Source organism: Nycticebus coucang, chromosome 14, assembly GCF_027406575.1.
Source record: "Nycticebus coucang isolate mNycCou1 chromosome 14, mNycCou1.pri, whole genome shotgun sequence".
NCBI lineage: Eukaryota > Metazoa > Chordata > Mammalia > Primates > Lorisidae > Nycticebus > Nycticebus coucang.
In genome coordinates this window covers 47,209,930-47,229,819 of record NC_069793.1, presented here as the reverse complement: position 1 = coordinate 47,229,819, position 19,890 = coordinate 47,209,930, and the positions used below count along the sequence as shown (strand labels likewise).

The 19,890-nt window shown below is 42.3% G+C and overlaps 1 protein-coding gene across 4 annotated transcripts in view; it reads right to left on the bottom strand.

Annotated features, from left to right (window-relative positions):
* Positions 1-19,460, bottom strand: part of PIK3C2A (phosphatidylinositol-4-phosphate 3-kinase catalytic subunit type 2 alpha) — a 124,367-nt gene extending 104,907 nt beyond the window's left edge. For 2 of the 4 annotated variants that reach the window (XM_053562332.1, XM_053562334.1), the window contains exon 1: positions 15,012-15,178. The gene's annotated coding sequence lies outside the window, so the exon portion shown is untranslated. Of the gene's footprint in view, positions 1-15,011; positions 15,186-19,346 lie in introns of those variants that run through there. The other 2 variants (XM_053562333.1, XM_053562335.1) reach the window with 2 other exon arrangements.
* Between the last annotated feature and the right edge of the window lie 430 nt (positions 19,461-19,890).

Genomic DNA, 19,890 nt, shown 5'->3' with positions numbered 1-19,890 from the left:
CTGTGAGCTGTGACACCATAGCACTCTACCGAGGGCAAGACAGTGAGACTCTGTCTCCAAAAAAAATTAATAAATATCATTGTCTCCTTTGATTCTACAATGAGGTTGTTAATACTCTTATTTAGTTATAATATGTACTAAATCAATTTATCATCACCAGATGACTAGCAAATCTGCAATTTCACTGACGGCAAGAATTCATCACTTTATTCATCCTCTTTCTCTCAAACTTCACACAAATATTTATATTATATATAAATATAACAATACACATATTATATATATAAATAATATGTGTACATATGTATATGTATATTTTAAAACACAGGCTTGCTTTCTTTTCTTTTCCCAAAGTGAGACTCTGTCTCAAACGAAAAAAAAAACTATATATATACACACATGTGTAGTTATATGTGATATGTATATATATACACATATGTGTGTGTGTGTTTGTGTATATTTTTTCCTTTGAAAAGAAAGGAAAAGAAAGCAAGCCTGTCTTAAAAAAATTATACACATACAAGCATATGTGTGTGTGTGGTGTCATAGCTCACAGCAACCTCAAACTCCTGGGCTCAAGCCATCCTCTTGCCTTAGCCTCCCAAGTCACTGGGACTACAGGTACTCGTCCCAACGCCTGGCTAGGTTTTCTATTTTTAGTAGAGACAGGATCTCACTCTTGCTCAGGCTGGTCTCCAACTCCTGAACTCAAGCAATCCACCCACCTCAGCCTCCCAGAGTGCTAGGATTACAGGCATGAGCCAACACACCCAGCCTTAATTAAATATATACATAGTTTCAAATGAGATGGAAGGTCTTGCTATGTGGCCTAGGCTAATCTTGAACTACTGGCCTCAAGTGATCCTTCTGTCCCAGCCTCCCAAGTACAGAAATGAGTCACTGCACCTGGCCTAAAAAGTGGAAAGATTGAAAAATAAACTAAGCATCTATTTCATGAAATTAGAAAAATGACAGCAAAATAAAAGTAGAAAAAAAGAGAATAAATATCAGAGAAGAAATTAGTGACATGAGAAATAAATATACAACAGAAAACTAATAAGATATCTAGTGATGCTGATCAAGACAAAAATTAAAGACAGTAAATAAACAATATCAAAAATAAAAAGGCTTGGCGTCTGCAGCTCAAGCAGCTAAGGTGCCAGCAACATACACCAGAGCTGGCAGGTTCAAATCCAGATCGGGTCTGCCAAACAACAATGACAAGTATAACCAAAAAATAGCATATACCTGTAGTCCCAGCTACTTGGGAGCCTGAGGCAAAAGAATTGCTTAAGCCCAAGAGTTGGAGGTTGCTGTGAGCTGTGACACCAGGGTGACAGCTTGAGGCTCTGTCTCTAAATAAATAAATAAATAAATAAATAAAAAGGGACACCGGATCAGACACAAGGGTGCATGCCCAGAATTCCCATACTTGAAAGGCCCAGGCAAGAGGGTCACTGGAGCCCAGGAGTTTGAGATTGCTCTGAACTAGGCTGATGCCACAGCACTTTAGCCTGGTACAACAGAATGAGATCTGTCTCCAAAAAAAAAAAAAGGAAAAGAAAAAAAGTCCAAAACCTAAAGAAAATACAGAAATTGAGAATCACATGCCAGACTTTAGCAAGGTTCCTTGACATAATACTAATACATGAACATCAATTCTATTTCTATACAGCTATACTAAATGGTTAATAAAAGTTATTTTCAAAAAAAGTAATATTTATAGTAAAATGCACATACACCCACAAAACCCACCAAGTAACAATACATCTAACAAAAAATGAAAGGGAAAATTATAAAATTTTATTGAGAAATAGTAAAGAGTATCTCAATATGTTATATTTTTCCATGTTTAGACCACCTCTCCTGGAGTAGATCTCAAAATACCCACAGACTTTTTTTTTTTTTTTTTTTTGGTTACAGAGTTTCACTCTGCTGCCCAGGATAGAGTGCTACAGAAGCACGCAGCAACCTCAAATTCCTAGGCTCAAGTGATCCTCCTGCCTCAGCCTCCAAAGTAGCCATCCCACCCAGTTAATTTTCTCTATTTTTTTTTTTTTATTTTATTAGAATGGGGTTTCAATCTTGCACAGGCTGATCTCAAACTCCTCAGCTCAAGGGATCCTCCCACCTCAGCCTCTTAGAGTGCTAGGATTGTAGGCATGAGTCATCATGCTGGCTCCAAGAGACTTCTAAAATAAAATTTGCCAGTGATTCTAAAATTTAGGTTTGGCGCCTGTGGCTCAAGCGGCAAAGGCACCAGCCACATATACCTGAGCTGGCAGGTTGGAATCCAACCCAGGCCCAGCCAAACAATGACGGCTGCAACCAAGGGCTAGCCAGGGGTTGTGGCGGCATCTGTAGTCCCAGCTATTTGGGAGACAGAGGCGGGAGAATCGCTTGAGCCCAGGAGTTGGAGGTTGCTGTGGGCTGTGATGCCACAGCACTCTACCCAAGGTGACAGCTTGAGGTTATGTCTCAAAAAATAGCCAGGGCCCTCTTGATAAAGAACAAAGTAAGAGGCCTTGCCATACCTAATAAATATTTATTATAAAGCTAACTTTACTTACTATAGCATTTATGCATAAAGAAATCAAGTAAAGAGCCCAGAAACAGACACTTCCATAGATAACTGATTTAAGATAAAAGCAGCATATTAGAATGTGAGGCAAGGACAGTCTTTTCAAGAATGGTGCTAGAACAAAAGGAGAGAAAATGAAACCCATGCCTACCTCAATCCTTAAATAAAAATTAACTCAAGGCAAACCAAACACTTAACCGTGAAAGCCTCCACTATGAAGTATTTATAAGACATTACAGGAGAGAAACTCTACTGACATCAGAGAAGGAAAAAATCTCTTAAGACATAAAAAGCACTAGCCACAAGGGTTAAAGTTAATAAATTTCACTACAGTAAAAGTCAGAATTTTTATTCATCAAAACACACCAAAGAAAATAATAAATACAAGCCACAAAAGGTATTTTAACACATAAGCAAATGACTCAGATCCAATATAAAGAACTACAAATTAAAAAGACAAGCTAAAAGAAAAACAGATGAAAGACGTAAACTTCACAAATGGCCAATAAATATGAAAAAGGCTCAATCTTGGGGCGGTGCCTGTGGCTCAAGGAGTGGGGCTCCGGTCCCATATGCCGGAGGTGGTGGGTTCAAACCCAGCCCCGGCCAAAAAAAACAAAAACAAAAAAATAATAATAAAAGAAAAAAGAAAAAGGCTCAATCTTATTAGTAATCATGGAAATGAATACTAAAACTATAGAGAAATATCACTACACACATATAACACTAGGAAAAAATTAAAAATAATACAATACTAAGAGATAAAGACATGAAACAATGGAAACACACACAACCGGTAGGATGAATATAAATTGGTACAAATGTTTCAGAAAACATACATCTGAAAGCTGAAGATACTGACACTCTGACTCTTGAGTTATACTCTGGAATACATATCCTAAAGAAAGTCATGCATGGGCTCAGCGCCTGTGGCTCAAGCGGCTAAGGCGCCAGCCACATACACCTAAGCTGGTGGGTTCGAATTCAGCCGGGGCCCGCAAAACAACAATGACGGCTACAGCCAAAAAGTAGCTAGGCATTGTGGTGGGTGCCTGTAGTCCCAGCTACTTGGGAAGTGGAGGCACGAGAATCACTTGAGCCCAGGTGTTGGAGGTTGCTGTGAGCTGTGATGCCACGCACTCTACCCAGGGTGACAGCTTGAGGCTCTGTCTCAAAAAAAAAAAAAAAAAAAGTCGGGCGGCGCCTGTGGCTCAGTCGGTAAGGCGTTGGCCCCATATACTGAGGGCGGTGGGTTCAGACCCGGCCCCGGCTGAACTGCAACCAAAAAATAACCGGGCGTTGTGGCGGGCGCCTGTAGTCCCAGCTACTCAGGAGGCTGAGGCAAGAGAATCGCTTAAGCCCAGGAGGTGGAGGTTGCTGTGAGCCGTGTGATGCCATGACACTCTACCAAGGGCCATAAAGTGAGACTCTGTCTCTACAAAAAAAAAAAAAAAAGTCATGCATGTGTGCACCAAATAAACAATTCACAACTTTAAAGTAATTTTTACAGTTCAATTGTTGTATTTTATTAGTTATTTCTGTTAATCTGTTATCTCACCTAATTTATAAATTAACTTTACAGAGATGTGTATGTACAGGAAAAAAACAGCACAGTCATGTGCCACACGTTTTAGTGAATAATCCACCATGTATACAATAGTGGTCCCACAGGATTATGGAGGAGCTGAAAAATTATCTACTATGCACCTATAGATTTTATAAACACTGTATGTGTACGCTACACCAAACTTATAAAAAATGTTTTTTCTTCAGTAATAAATTAACCATACCTTACTGTAACTTCTTTTTTTTTGGAGAAAGAATCTCACTTTGTTGCCCCCAGTAGAGCGCAGTGGCGTTGTAGCTCACAGCAACCTCAAACTCTTGGGCTCAAGCAATTTTATATATGGTAAATATATATACTTTTAACATTATTTTAGAGTATACTCATTCTACTTACAAAAAATAATAATTAACTATAAAGTAGCCTCAGTCAAGTTCTTAAGGATGTATTCCAGAGGCATTGTTATAGGAAATGACGCTCCATGTGTTACTGTTCCTAAAGACCTTCTAGTAAAATAAGATGTCAAAGTGGAAGACAGTGATATTGATGGTCCTGACTTTGTGTAGGCTTAGCTTACGTGTATCTTAGTTTTGTTTTGTTTTTTAGAGACAGGATCTCGCTCTGTTACCCAAGCTAGAGCGCAGTGGCACAATCACAATTCACTGCAGTCTCAAACTCCTGGGCCCAAGTGATCCTCCCAGCTCAGCTTCCTGAATAGTTGGGTTTATAGGTGTTAATTTTTTTTTGGTAGAGATAGAGTCTCACTGTACCGCCCTCGGGTAGAGTGCCGTGGCGTCACACAGCTCACAGCAACCTTTAACTCTTGGGCTTACGCGATTCTCTTGCCTCAGCCTCCCGAGCAGCTGGGACTACAGGCACCCACCACAACGCCCGGCTATTTTTTTGTTGCAGTTTGGCCGGGGCTGGGTTTGAATTCGCCACCCTTGGCATATGGGGCCGGCGCCCTACTCACTGAGCCACAGGAGCCGCCCAGGTGTTAATTTTTTTATATTTTAAGAGATGGGGGTAGCGCCTGTCACTCAAGGAGTAGGGCACCAGCCCCATATACCAGAGATGGTGGGTTCAAACCCAGCCAAAAACTGCAAAAAAAAAAAAAAGACAAGAGACATGGGCTCTCACTATGTTGTCCAGACTTGGCCTCCCACAGTGCTAGGTTTACAGGCCATGAGTCACTGCACCCAGCCTTTGTCTTAGTTTTTAACAAAAAGGTTTGAAAAGTAAAAAAATTTAAAAAATATGAAATACAGTGAAAGCTTATAGCATAAGAATATATTTTTGTACAGTTGTACAAAGCATTTGTATTTTAAGCTAAGAGTTTTCACAAAAACGTTTAAAAGTAAAAGTTACAGTAAAGGCCAGGAGGTGGCTCACACCTGTAATTCTAGCACTCTGGGAGGCCGAGGTGGGTGGATTGATTGCCTGAGCTCACAGGTTTGAGACCAGCCTGAGCACCGTCTCTAAAATAGCTGGGCACTGTGGTGGGCGCCTGTAGTCCCAGCTACTTGGGAGGCAAGAGAATCACTTAAGCCCAAGAGTTTGAGGTTGCTGTGAGCTGTGACGCCACAGCTCTCTACTGAGGGCAACATAGTGAGGCTCTGCCTCAAAAAATAATAATAAATAAATAAAAACTTGTAGGCTCTACCTTCAAAATATTTCTGAATCTGAGCATTTATGTTCCCACTACTATCCTAGACCAATCAACCATCAGCTCTTGCTCTTGCCTGGACTATTAAAATAGCCTCCTCCCACCTATCCCCCTGTACTATCTCCATTTCCCATCTTCAGACTATCCTCAACACAATAGCCAAAGTGATCTTGAAAAACCTGTATCTTCTTACTCCTCTGCTCACAACTTTCAGTGGCTCCTCTCTCATTCCCAATTTTCCCCCATTACCTCTCTCCCAGAACTTCCCTCTGTTCCTATCACACTGGCTTCCTTGTTCTTCAAGGACATTGTGCTCCCAGCTCAAGGCCTTTGCTCTTCTATTCCCTCTGTGTGTATTGGTCTTTCCCTGAATAGCTGAATGGTTACTCTCTCCCTTGCCTCCTTCTCTGAAAGTCATTGAATAAAGTTCTCCCCAAAGACCTAATTAAAAATGCAACTTTCTCCAACTCCATTACCTATTACTTTTCTTATTTTCTCCTTAGCATTTTAGTACTTGGCAATCTATTATATATGTAAATATTAATTTTATTGTCTATATGTCCCCTAGACTAAATTTCATGAAGCAGAGACTGATCTGTTTGATTTACTGCTTTATCACCAGCACTCTAGTCCTGGACTTTCATTCAAGTACTTGTTAGTACTTGTAAATAAATGAAATTAAGTTTAATACGTACCAGATTAGGAAGTTTTTTTTTTTTTTTTTTTGAGACAAGAGTCTCAGTCTGTCTGTCCCTCTGGGTAGAGTGCCGTGTGAATCACAGCTCATAGCAACCTCAAACCCCTGGGCTCAAGCCATCTTCCTGCCTCAGTCTCCCAAGTGGCTGGGACTACAGGCACCATCCACAATGCAAAGCTAATTTTCCTATTTTTAGTACAGACAGGTTCTCACTCTTGCTCAGACTGGTCTCAAACTCCCAACCTCAAGCAATCCTCCTGCCTCAGTTTCCCAGAGCGCTATGAATACAGACGTGAGCCACTGCACCCAGACAGAAAACAATTCTTCACTGTAGGGCTCTTTCTATAGCCTGTTAGATACTTAAAAGTACATGGAAATATCACATTCAAAATGAGTATTTTAACCTAGGAGACTCAACAAACAGATGCATCCACTCTTGTTTTATTTTCATTTAATGTGTTTGGAAGCCATTTTATTTTATTTTATTTTTTGGTAGAGACAGAGTCTCACTTTATGGCCCTTGGTAGAGAGCCGTGGCCTCACACAGCTCACAGCAACCTCCAACTCCTGGGCTTAAGCGATTCTCTTGCCTCAGCCTCCTGAGTAGCTGGGACTACAGGTGCCCGCCATAACGCCTGGCTATTTTTTGGTTGTAGTTTGGCCGGGGCTGGGTTTGAACCCGCCACCCTCGGTATATAGGGCTGGCGCCTTACCGACTGAGCCACAGGTGCCGCCCTGGAAGCCATTTTAAATGTGCCAAATAATAAGCCATCAAATTATTTCTCTGAGGGAAAAAAAATCATATGTATGTATTCTCAGAATTGCTCTTCAGAGCCACATAGTTCCCTTTAGTCAATTTAAAACACATTACTATTTTGAAGTACTGGTAACAAATAACAGTACACATCTGCTTGGGGGAATTAGAAATAACGGCCTTGGGCTCAAAGAACAATCTGGCTAGAGATAAATCTTCAGGGGTTATCTACATACAGCTGAAGACGTGAAGCAGTGGAAGTAGTTGCTGAGATTGCCATGGGAGAATGGGTAGAGTGAAAACCAGTAATACTTAAGCCAGAAACAGAAGATCAGAGGGAAATAAAACAGGTGTGAAGACTGTTATCAGATAAATATAGGGAGTATCCTAAAAAGTAAATCATCAAGTATAATCAGAAACCAGAGGTGACAAAGGATGGAGACTGGAGAAAACACACTAGATCAGAGAATTCACTAGTGATTTTTAATATAGCTTTACTGAGATATAATTCACTTATAAAAAGTTCACCTTTTAAAAGTACACAATTCAGTTGTTTTTAGTATATTCACAGGTGTGCAACCATCACCACTTCCAAATTTCAGAATACTTTTACCACTCCAAAAAAGACAGCCTCATTTCCCCTCCCCTTCATTAGTGATTTTCTTTTTCTTTTTTTTTATTTTTTTATTTTTTTTATTTTTTTGTAGAGACAGAGTCTCACTGTACCGCCCTTGGTAGAGTGCCGTGGCGTCACACGGCTCACGGCAACCTCTAAGTCTTGGGCTTGGGCGATTCTCTTGCCTCAGCCTCCCGAGCAGCTGGGATGACAGGCGCCCGCCACAACGCCCGGCTATTTTTTGGTTGCAGTTTTGGCCGGGGCTGGGTTTGAACCCGCCACCCTCGGTATATGGGGCCGGCGCCCTACTCACTGAGCCACAGGCGCCGCCCTAGTGATTTTCTTTTTCTTTGGTGTGTTTTGATGAATAAAAATTCTGACTTTTATATAGCCGGGCGTTGAGGTGGGTGCCTATAGTCCCAGCTACTTGGGAGGCTAAGGCAAGAGAATCGCCTAAGCCCAGGATTGGAGGTTGTGAGCTGTGTGACATTAAGTTAGAAGAAAAGGAGAACTGAATTCTTGTGTAACTCTATTATTAATTAGTTATTTCAACTTGTATTAAGTACTTTCCCTCCCTGAGGATCAATTTCTCAAGTAAATAGGGCAGTTAGATGCTAGATAAATAAGGTTCACTCCAACTCCTAGAGTTTTATAATATTAAATTTGACTTATAAAATTTAATCCTATTCTCCAAATTTAGATATGTTATGTACAGTTATAGTATTCTAGCTTGAGGGTATGACACAAGGAAACTTCCTCATTTGAGCCTAACTTAATTTTACCCTGTGGCTCTCTAGTGAAATGTTTCTTGATAAAGTTAAGAATGAGTTAAATCACCAAGCTCACAATTATCAAAAATTGAAACTCTCTCTAAAAAAACTTAAAATCACCATCTATTAAACTCGCTAGGGGGGACAGGGAGTTGTCATACTCAAACATGGACTTTAAGCGGACACATTCATGTGATCTGATTTACATTACTCTAAGATTCCCTACTGCTCCATGAAATAGATACAAGAACACAAAAAATGGAAACTGAGAAACCAATTTTAAAAATAACTGAAATAGTCTAGAAGAGAACCAATGATTTGGACCAGGGTGATAGCCCTGGAAATGTTGAGAAGTAGTTTGATTCAAGCAAGCAAACAAAATGCTAAGTTCAGACTGTAAATGAAATGAAAGGGGGGGAACCCAGTAATGTAAGAGAGAACTAGTTGAGGTGATACTATTTTTAATACGGCAGTGAGGGAAAAGAAGAAACTGGAGTCACAACCTGGACATAGGAAAGAATGAGCCATGGGAAAAGCTAAGGAGAGTCTTCCCAAGATTCTTCCTAAGTTTAAAAACAAGTGAGTCTGGTCTGGCTCCCACTCCATTCTTATGACTGTGCACTGCCTAAGTACTACAAGCACATTCATAAAGAGCTTAACTTCTAGTTTGTAAAAAAGCAACGGCTACACTGCAGTCTAATAAGCATTAGCAGTCAATACCCCCACCTTCCTCCGATAGGAGCCACTGTATGTTTGAAAGGAGGACAAGTATGGGGGTGATACAGTCACAACATGAAGCTCCTATTGAAAGACACTTTGTTGACCGAGAACTTTTCAACCTAACTCAGAATCTGAACGGTAGTACTGTTTTATGGAGATAACTACTGAACTTTGGCCTACTTTATTACTCATTCATTTGACATGAATCATTAAATAAACTTTGACATTACCCCATTTCCAACATGACAAATAGTAAAGGTTTTGTGCTAAATGTTATGATATATGCTTGTATTTCCAATGTGGCTTAAGTTAGAGAAAAAAATAAAACTAAGTTGGCTCAGCTCCCATAGCACAATGGTTAGAGCGCCAGCCCTATACACTGAGGGTGCTGGGTTCAAACCAGGCCCAGGCCAGCTAAACAACAATGACAACTGCAAGAAAAAATAGCCAGGCTGGGCAGCGTCTGTGGCTCAAGGAATAGGGCACCGGCCCCATATAGTGGAGGTGGCAGGTTCAAACCCGGCCCCGGCCAAAAACTGCAAAAAAAAAAAAATAATAATAATAAATAATAATAATAAATAAAAAGATTTATTATAAAAAAAAAATAGCCAGGCATTGTGGCAGGTGCCTGTAGTCCTGGCTGCTTGGGAGGCTGAGAGAGGAGAATCGCTTAAGCCCAAGAGTTTGAGGTTGCTGTGAGCTGTGACACCACAGCATTCTACCAAGGGTGACATAGTGAGACTCTGTCTCAAAAAAAAAAAGAAAATAAATAAATAAATAAATATATATATATAAAACTAAGTTGCAGCTGAGAAACTCCAAATAGGGAATAATATTAACAATGAAAAATGACATTAATATTTTTGGAATTTTTTCCCAAACTCCAACAATTTTTATGGCTTAAAAAATCTTGTTTTCACATGACATCTACCTGTGCAAGCAATTATTAGTTTTGTGGAAGAATGATAACAGAGAGGATAAACAACCATGTAGTCGTTAGGGAGCAGTGGCTGATGCCTGTAATCTTAGTACTCTATGAAGCTAAGGCAGGGGAGTTGCTTGTGACCAGGAGTTTGAGACCAGCCTGAGAAAAGCAAGACCCTTTCTTTATAGAATACAGAATTTCTGTCATTGCCTTGACAGAAATCTTCATACAGTTTCCCGTTTCAAAAACTTAATTCTAGAACCTTGCAGGTTTAATAATTAACACAAATAGTTTACATATATTAAAAAATAGGAGAAACCGGGTTCAGGGTTTATGGGAATTCTTTGTAGCATCTTCACAATTCTTCTGTAAATCTAAAACTTCAGTATTTTCCATACAGTTGTTTTTTTTTTTTTTGGAGACAGAGCCTCAACCTGTCACCCTGGGTAGAGTGCCATGGCATCACAGCTCATAGCAACCTCCAACTCCTCGGCTTAAGCTATTCTCTTGCCTCAGCCTCCCAAGTAGCTGGGACTACAGGTGCCTGCCACACGCCCAGCTATTTTTTGGTTGCAGCCGTCATTGTTGTTTGGCGGGCCCGGCTTGGATTCAAACCAACCAGCTCAGGTGTATGTGGCTGGTGCCTTAGCCGCTTGAGCCACAGGCGCCAAGCATCCATATAGTTCTTAATAAATAGTTTGTTAAAAAGAGCTAACTTGGGGCGGCGCCTGTGGCTCAGTCGGTAAGGCGCCGGCCCCATATACCGAGGGTGACGGGTTCAAACGTGGCCCTGGCCAAACTGCAACCAAAAAATAGCCGGGCGTTGTGGCGGGCACCTGTAGTCCCAGCTACTCGGGAGGCTGAGGCAAGAGAATCGCTTAAGCCCAGAAGTTGGAGGTTGCTATGAGCTCTGTGAGGCCACGGCACTCTACCGAGGGCCATAAAGTGAGACTCTGTCTCTACAAAAAAAAAAAAAAAAAAAAAAAGAGCTAACTTATGGAATCTCAAAAGCATTATATGAAATGAAAGCCAGACTCAAAAGGTCGTATCTACTGTATGATGCCAATTCGTGTGACATCCAGAGAAAGGCAAAACTATAGGAATGAAAAATCAGTTGTTGCCAAGGACTAAGCAGTGGGCAGAAAAGATTTACTACAAAAAGGGCCTAAGGAAACTTTTTTGAGTAATGGTAATATTCTATATCTTAACTGCAGTGGTGGCAATTATACAACTTTCTCCGTTTTTCTTTTTTTTTTTTTTTCTGAGACAGAGTCTCACTATGTCGCCCTCAGCAGAGTGCTGTGGCGTCACAGCTCACAGCAACCTCAAACTCTTGGGCTTAAGTGATTCTCTTGTCTCACCCTCCCAATTTGCTGGGACTATAGACGCCTGTCACAATGCCTGGCTATTTTTATATAAAACTAAGTTGCAACTGAGAAACTTGCATTTCCAATGTGGCTTAAGTTAGGGGAAAAAACAAAACTAAGCTGGCTTAGTTGCAGTTGTCATTGTTGCTTAGCTGGCCTGGGCTGGGTTCAAACCCACCAGCCTTGGTGTACGTGGCTGATGCCATAACCACTATGCTACAGACGCCAAGCTAATTTCACTGTTTTTCATAATTCACAGAACAGCACACCTAAAATAGATGAATTTTACTATTTGTAAATTATACCTCAATTAGCATGACTTTTAAAAAAGAATCCTTAACAGTATTAAGGATCCCTTAAAGAATTACAGTATCATGTTAAGCTTTTCAATACACACAGAATTCTACTCTGATAAATGTCATTATGAGGTCACCATTGACATTCCATATTCCCTGGAGCCAAAAAGTACCTTTTCTCATCAAAACAGTTATAAATTATATTATGAACATATATAAAGTAGCTTAGTAAACTCTGTGTAGTTACAGCTTCTCATAGCACAATCATTTTATTTATAGAAATAATTAGGTCTCGGGTGGCGCCTGTGGTTCAGTGAGTAGGGTACCGGCCCCATATACCAAGGGTGGCGGGTTCAAACCCAGCCCCAGCCAAACTACAACAAAAAAATAGCCGGGCGTTGTGGTGGACGCCTGTGGTCTCAGCTAATCGGGAGGCTGAGGCAAGAGAATCGCCTAAGCCCAAGAGCTGGAGGTTGCTGTGAGCTATGACACCACAACCACAGCACTCTATTGAGGGTGACAAAGTGAGAGACTTTGTCTCTTAAAAAAAAAAAAGAAAGAAAAGAAATAATTAGGTCTCATTCAGAGCTTATCTTGGGGGGAGAGACACGTTTGCATAATTCCCAAAACTGTAAATGTTTGGGGGTAATGTATATAATCTAAAATATGTATGGAGTAATGTTAAAATGTAAATAAAATATTTGAATAAAGTGTTTTCCTGTCCCTTAGGCATTTTCACTTTTTTTTTTTTTTTTTTGTAGAGACAGAGTCTCACTGTACTGCCCTCGGGTAGAGTGCCGTGGCGTTACACGGCTCACAGCAACCTCTAACTCTTGGGCTTATGCGATTCTCTTGCCTCAGCCTCCCGAGTAGCTGGGACTACAGGCGCCCGCCACAACGCCCAGCTATTTTTTTGTTGCAGTTTGGCCGGGGCTGGGTTTGAACCCGCCACCCTCAGCATATGGGGCCGGCGCCCTAGTCACTGAGCCACAGGTGCCGCCCGGCATTTTCAAAACCAAATGAGTGTCTCTCTCTCCCATCAACATGCACGTTCTTTTCCCACCTCACCAGAAAATAAGTACCTTCAATGATTTCCCTCTTCTGCCACTCATTCCCCACCTCCTTTTATCTTGAGAGAGGAACTTTTTCCTCTCATTCTACAATAGAACTTTAATAATAATTTCTTCCTGCTCCTACTGGTATGTTCTGAAGGTAAACTGCCAATTTCTGTTCATTTTAAAAAATGCTTTATTATATGGCCTGTTACAATTAGGATTTCTCATACTGTACATTTTTAAAATTTATTTTCTTTTTTAAAACATTCCTTTCTCTTCTCACAAATTCTTCTTCTTTTTTTTTTTTTTTTGTAGAGACAGTCTCACTTTATCACCCTCAGTAGAGTGCTGTGGCGTCACATAGCTCACAGCAACCTCCAACTCCTGGGCTTAGGCGATTCTCTTGCCTCAACCTCCCGAGTAGCTGGGACCACAGGTGCCCGCCACAACACCCGGCTCTTTTTTTGTTGCAGTTCAGCTGGGGCCGGGTTTGAACTCTCCACCGTTGGTATATGGGGCCAGCGCCCTACCCACTGAGCCAGAGGTGCCGCCCTGTCAACTTTATCAGGTCCCTGCTCATTTCACGACAGGAACAAGAATTACACTGCTGCTCATTGATGGTCACCAACCTCTCCTTCAGTTCTCCTAACCTTCAGCGTCTATCATATTACTCAAGCCACAATGAACTCATAGGACTAACATAAGGGTTCCTGAATTATATGAATAATATAAAAGTTCTGACCACTAGCCTATCAATTCTTTACTGGAAGGTGTCTATTTATTCTAATCTTTTACTTCACCTCTATCCTGTCCCCATTATTTCAAGTTAAACCTTGTAAATCCTTCCTTAAGCCTACACTTCATGTAGCCAGACATGGTGGCAGGAGCATATAGCCCCAGCCAACTACTGGGGAGGCTGAGGTCATGGAATTGCTTAAGCCCAAGAGTTTGAGAAGTTGCTGTGAGCTATGAGGCCAAAGCACTCTACCCAGGGCACAGTCAGACTGTCAAAAAAAGCCTACACTTCATGTTCCCTTGGCTACATCTTCCCCCAAGTTGCCCTCTGTGCATTGAAACATAGAAATATCACTGTCCTTGACGTCTCATCATCTTTTTCTTCCTATACTCATAGTTGAAGATCTAAACTCTTTACTCAAAAATAAAAAATATTGCCTTGGGCGGCGCCTGTGGCTCAAGGAGTAGGGCGCTGGTCCCATATGCCAGAGGTGGCGGGTTCAAACCCAGCCCTGGCCAAAAAAAAAAAAAAAAAAATATTGCCTAATTCTTATCTATTTTCAGTGTAACTTTATTATCCTTTACATCATTTCTTTCCCATTAACAATTTTTTTTTTTGAGACAGAGTCTCACTTTGTTGCCATGGGTAGAGTGCCCTGGCATCACAGCTCATAACAACCTCAGACTCTTGGGCTCGAGCTATTCTCTTGCCTCAGCCTCCAGAATAGCTGGGACTATAGGCGCTCACCACAACAGCAGGCCTTTTTTAGGGACGAGGTCTCACTCTGGCTCAGGGTGGTCTCAAACCCATGAGCTCAGGCAGTCCACCTGCCTCAGTCTCCCAGAGTGCTGGGATTAAAGCATGAGCCACCAGGCCCGGTCTCCCATTAAGAATTTTTAAAAAGTACTTTTTACTATATGGACTGTAGTTGGTCTCTACTAGTTGGAATATAATCTTCCTACGGGCATGAAGTACCCATTCTTTAACATATACTCCAAAAATCTGATATAATTAAATACTCAAATACCATACAAAGAGATACAATGAAAAGAACACTGGTCTAACCATTATAAGACTTGGATTCAAGCAATGCTTATAACATATTATAATAAACAAGTCACAGCCAGGTGTGATAGCTCACACCTGTAATCCCAGAGCTTGGGAGGCCAAGGCAGGGAATCACTGGAGGCCAACAGTTTGAGACCACCCTTGATAACATAGTAAGATGCCCCCATTGCTAAGAAAAAAAATTATTTTTCATTACCTGGACACTTTGGTATGCACAGGTAGTCCTAGCCACTCAGGAGCTGAGGTTCTTAAGATCACTTAAGTCCAGGAATTCAAGGTTTCAGTGAGCTAACATCATGCCACCGCACTCCAGCCTGGACAACATCTTTAGGCCTCATCAAAATGATACTACTTGCTGTATTTGCTTCATAGGTAACAAAGTCTTAGAGTGAAAAAAAGCATTAGGGTGGCACCTGTGACTCAAAGGAATAGGGCGCCAGCCCCATACGCGAGAGGTGGCAGGTTCAAACCCAGCCCCAGCCAAAAACTGCAAAAAAAAAAAAGAAAGAAAGAAAGCATTAACTAAGGTGTGATCATTAATCAATATGAATGTAAGGATATTTACTTTATTATTGTTGGTCATAGTCATTAAAACATAATTTTATCTAAAATAAGCCCCTATGGCTTGGCGTCTTTGGCCCAAGCGGCTAAGGCACCAGCCATATACCCCGAGTTGGCAGGTTCAAATCCAGCTCAGACCTGCCAAACAACGAGGGCTGCAACCAAAAAATAGCCAGGCGTTGGGGCAGGCGCCTATAGTCCCAGCTACTTGGGGGGCACAGCAGGAGAATCACTTGAGCCCAGGAGTTGGAGGTTGCTGTGAGCTGTGATGCCACAGCACTATACCCAGGGTGACAGCTTTAGGCTCTGTCTCAAAAAAATAAATAAATAAAATAAAATAAGCCCCTAGTGTTTTAAACTAAATGCACAATAAATTACATTAATCCACACTGTACATTATTCATATCAATAATGTAACAAATGCAGTGTTAAGACTAACAAAGCTTTATGTTTAACAGTGAGGATGTTAATTATATAGTATCAATGTATTGTCAAGTTTAAAAGATAAATACTTGCTGCTAAGCCAATAATAACTGCCTTCAAATCTATTAAAAGGGTGTTTAAAATCCCATGTTTTTGCACCCAAATAGCTAAATCTAAAATTTTAAGAAATACAAAAAGTAGGCGGTGCCTGTGGCTCAGTGAGTAGGGCGCCGGCCCCATATGCTGAGGGTGGCGGGTTCAAACCCAGCCCCGGCCAAACTGCAACATAAAAAAGAAAAAATAGCCAGGCGTTGTGGCGGGCGCCTGTAATCCCAGATGCTCGGGAGGCTGAGGCAAGAGAATCGCGTAAGCCCAAGAGTTTGAGGTTGCTGTGAGCCCGGCCCTCTACCCAAGGGAAACTGAGTGAGACTGTCTCCAAAAACAACAAAAAAAATCAATTTGAGCACCATCTTTTTCATTGGACCCGCTCATTCTCTCTCCCTCTCCCAGCCCAGGTGACTATATCCTTTTAAGCACTTTGGATCTATCACTGTTATAATTTGTATTTTTGTCTTCCAGATGGACTGTAGAACTTCTTGAAGTCAAGCGCTGTCTCATTTTTTTCTATCCCTGGAATCTTTGCAGCGCTAGGCACCCAAGCAGGCCCTCTGAATTCTACATAGCTTTCAGATGATTAATTTTTACCCCCTAGTCAGGTATTCGAATCAAATCATCTACAATATCAGTGTACTGCACTGAAACATTCACCTTTACCATTTTCCTGCCTTAAACTCTTTTTTGGAATATGGCTGTTAACAAAATGGATAATTTATGCTATCAAGGCAAGTTATAAAGCATTTTTTTAAAAAATGCTCTATATATAGCCGGGCGTTGTGGCGGGCGCCTGTAGTCCCAGCTACTCAGGAGGCTGAGGCAAGAGAATCGCTTAAGCCCAGGAGGTTGGAGGTTGCTGTGAGCTGTGTTAGGCCACGGCACTCTACCGAGGGCCATAAAGTGAGACTCTGTCTCTACAAAAAAAAAAAAAAAAAATGCTCTATATGCCAGACGCGGTGGCTCACGCCTGTAATCCCAGCACTCAATTTGAGCTAGATCAAAGAAAGATTCCTAGACATGGGAATTGGTGCAGCAATCTTCAATTAATTGAAAAATTTATATTAATGGCAGAAGAGAAACAAAAAGATCATATACAGCTAATTACAGAAAGTTATAGTAGCTTCTAAAATTCCTCAAGGTAAGCATGCCAATTCCCATCAAAAGAATATCATATGAGGCTTGGCATCTGTATCTCAGTGGTTAGGGCGCCGGCCACATATACCGGGGCTGGCGGGTTTGAACTTGGCCCAGGCCTGCTAAACAACGACAACTACAACAAAAAAAATACCCGGCTGTTGTGATGGGTGCCTGTAGTCCCAGCTACTTGGGAGGCTAAGGCAAGAGAATCACTTACGCCCAAGAGTTTGAGGTGGCTGTGAGCTGTAAGGCTACAGCACTCTACCCAGGGCTGACATAGTGAGACTCCGCCCCAAAAAGAAAAAAAAGAACATCATAGGAGTATTATCAAAGTGATTATAAGTAAATTATCATTAACCCATTTCTCATAGGAGTTGTTTTTTAAACAGGGGAACCCAAGATAAAACAGAATTTTCATACTCTACATCTCATACATTCTATAAAATAGAAAGAACTGTGAAACCAGTGGATGAAAACATTAAAATATATTGCTTGCAAAGAAAAGTACAAGCAACACAGATGCAAAACACAAACAGTAACAGAGATTTTTTCTTTTTTTTTTTTTTGAGACAAAAATCTCACTAGGTAGCCCTCAATAGAGTGCCATGCCGTCACAGCTCACGGGAACCTCAAACTCTTGGGCTTAAGCGATTTCTTTTGCCTCAGCCTCCCGAGTAGCTGGGACTACAGGCACCCGCCACAATGCTGGGCTATTTTTTGGTTGCAGTTGTCATTGTTGTTTTAGCTGGCCTAGGCTGAGTTTGAACCTGCCTCGGTGTACGTGGCCAGCCCCCCTACCTACTTGAGCTACAGGTGTCACCAGTAACAGAGATTTTCATAAGAAAAAAATCTGCTCTAGAATCTATAATTTGTCTGGAATTTATGGAATCTGGCTTTGTACCTACATAAAATCACTTTGAACTAATTTTGAGTTAACAAAAACCTCTGTTCTCATTCGGTTACAATGCTTTTCAATACTTAAACACTGTATTAATATTAAACAAGCTGGTATGGTATTTCCGAAGTTTGTGTATCTCGACTAAGGTCCTTCAGTCTAATTTGCTACAGCGAATAACAGCACCAACCCCAACTATGGCAGAGCTGCTAAAAAGAGTCTCTTGTGGAGATCTGAACCACGAGCCAAGTAGGCAAAGGTACAAAGTCTCTTCTGGAATCAATGTTTTGGACCTCTGTGCAGCCGTCCCCTTTATAATTTCCCCACTTCTCTAAAAATAGCTTTCTTTTTTTTGCATCTCTCCTACTCCGAGAGATACAATAGATTAAACAGTTTTCCCAGCAGAGCTTTTCTCCCTGACACCTAACTAGAAAGATTTTACGATACTCTTTAACAAGCAAACTTGTTCAAAAAGAAAGGCCTCTTTAGTTTCACTCTATTCAAACACCTACTGTTTAAAATATAAGTATAACCTCAATTTCTATCAGGACAATATAGGGAAGGCTCTCTCTTCCACGTTCTTATCTCCACACTTTTTTCTTCGCTTAGTTTCTCCTTCTTCATTTCCCTCCTCGATCCCTGCTTCTTCCCCTACCCCACAAACCAATTCCTCAGCTGAGGAATCTCGTTTTTAAAGCCAAACAATTTAGTGAGGAAAATAAGTATGTGCTTTTTTTCCTTTCAATTATTTATTGTTCCTCCGTCACTCAGGAAGAGTTAAGCCAGTATTTTTAACCTGACCGCCTTCCCAGAAAGATGATGCGCTAAATACACACTGAAATAATAAGTCTCCCCAAAGTTAAGAGGATTCGCGGCAAAAAGCAATCAGGTTGGGGGGGCGGGGGGGGACAGGGAGAAGAAAAAGGATCTTTAGCCCCTAAAGCCAGAGATAGGGCAGGAGGCGAGAGAAGGGGCCGTAACGGAGAAGCGTAACACACACACTAGCCAAGACAAGAGAATGTGGTAAAAGAATAGGACCGGCCACTAAGACGCCAGCCCCGTCCCGAAGACAAGAGGGTGGCCTACCCTCCCCCTTCGGGACAAAACTAACTCCCAAGCGCACCCCTGCCCCCGCCAAAAAGCGCCTGGAGGGGGGCGGGCGAGGGCCCCTCGCACCTTCCGCAGGGCAGCTGGCAACCGCCTGGGTGGAAGCGAGGCCCGCAGGGAGGAGAGTCGGCCTGGGCAGCGCCAAAAGTACGGGATGGAGGGTCAGAGGCGGGCACCCTGAGGGCTGGCGGCCGCCGCGAAGGACTCTTCCATCCTGGCATCCTCGGGCCCCCTTTCCGCCCTTGCAGAGCAGGGTCCCGGGTACCCGCCCCAGCCGCACCGACCACTCCTCACCTCACGCCTGAGCCTCTGCCTCCACCACAACCTGCGCCGCCGCAACCGCCGCAGTCTGAACCATTTTCCTCTAAGCTGGCTTAGCAGCCGCGGAGAGCTTCGGCCGACTTTGCGGCCAGCCAAGCACAGCACGTCACTTCCGGCCCGGGAAGCACCGCCTTCCGCGCCCAGGCTTCTTGCGGATTGGCTGGTGTGACGGCCTACCTGAGCGATGGGTGGGGTTGCGGTGCCTCCTGTGAGGCGGGAGCTGGGGTGTTGGGGCTCCGGTCCTGTTCCCTCACCTGGGATATCCTATTGCCCCCGGTGCGGCCTCAGACCCCAGATCCGGGTAGGACGCCCTGCAGACACCCCAGCCGGTCAGCCGAAGCCCAGCCGGCTCGCATAAGCACCGAATACCCTATTGTTCCCGTCCCCTCTCCCGGAACTCCGCACCCGCCTCCATCTGAGCTGCAGTTCCCAGACTTGTGGTCTTGGCCCCAAATGGCTGGGAGACTAATTTGTGATTGGAAGACTGAAAGAAACAAGCAAGATAAAATCGTTCACT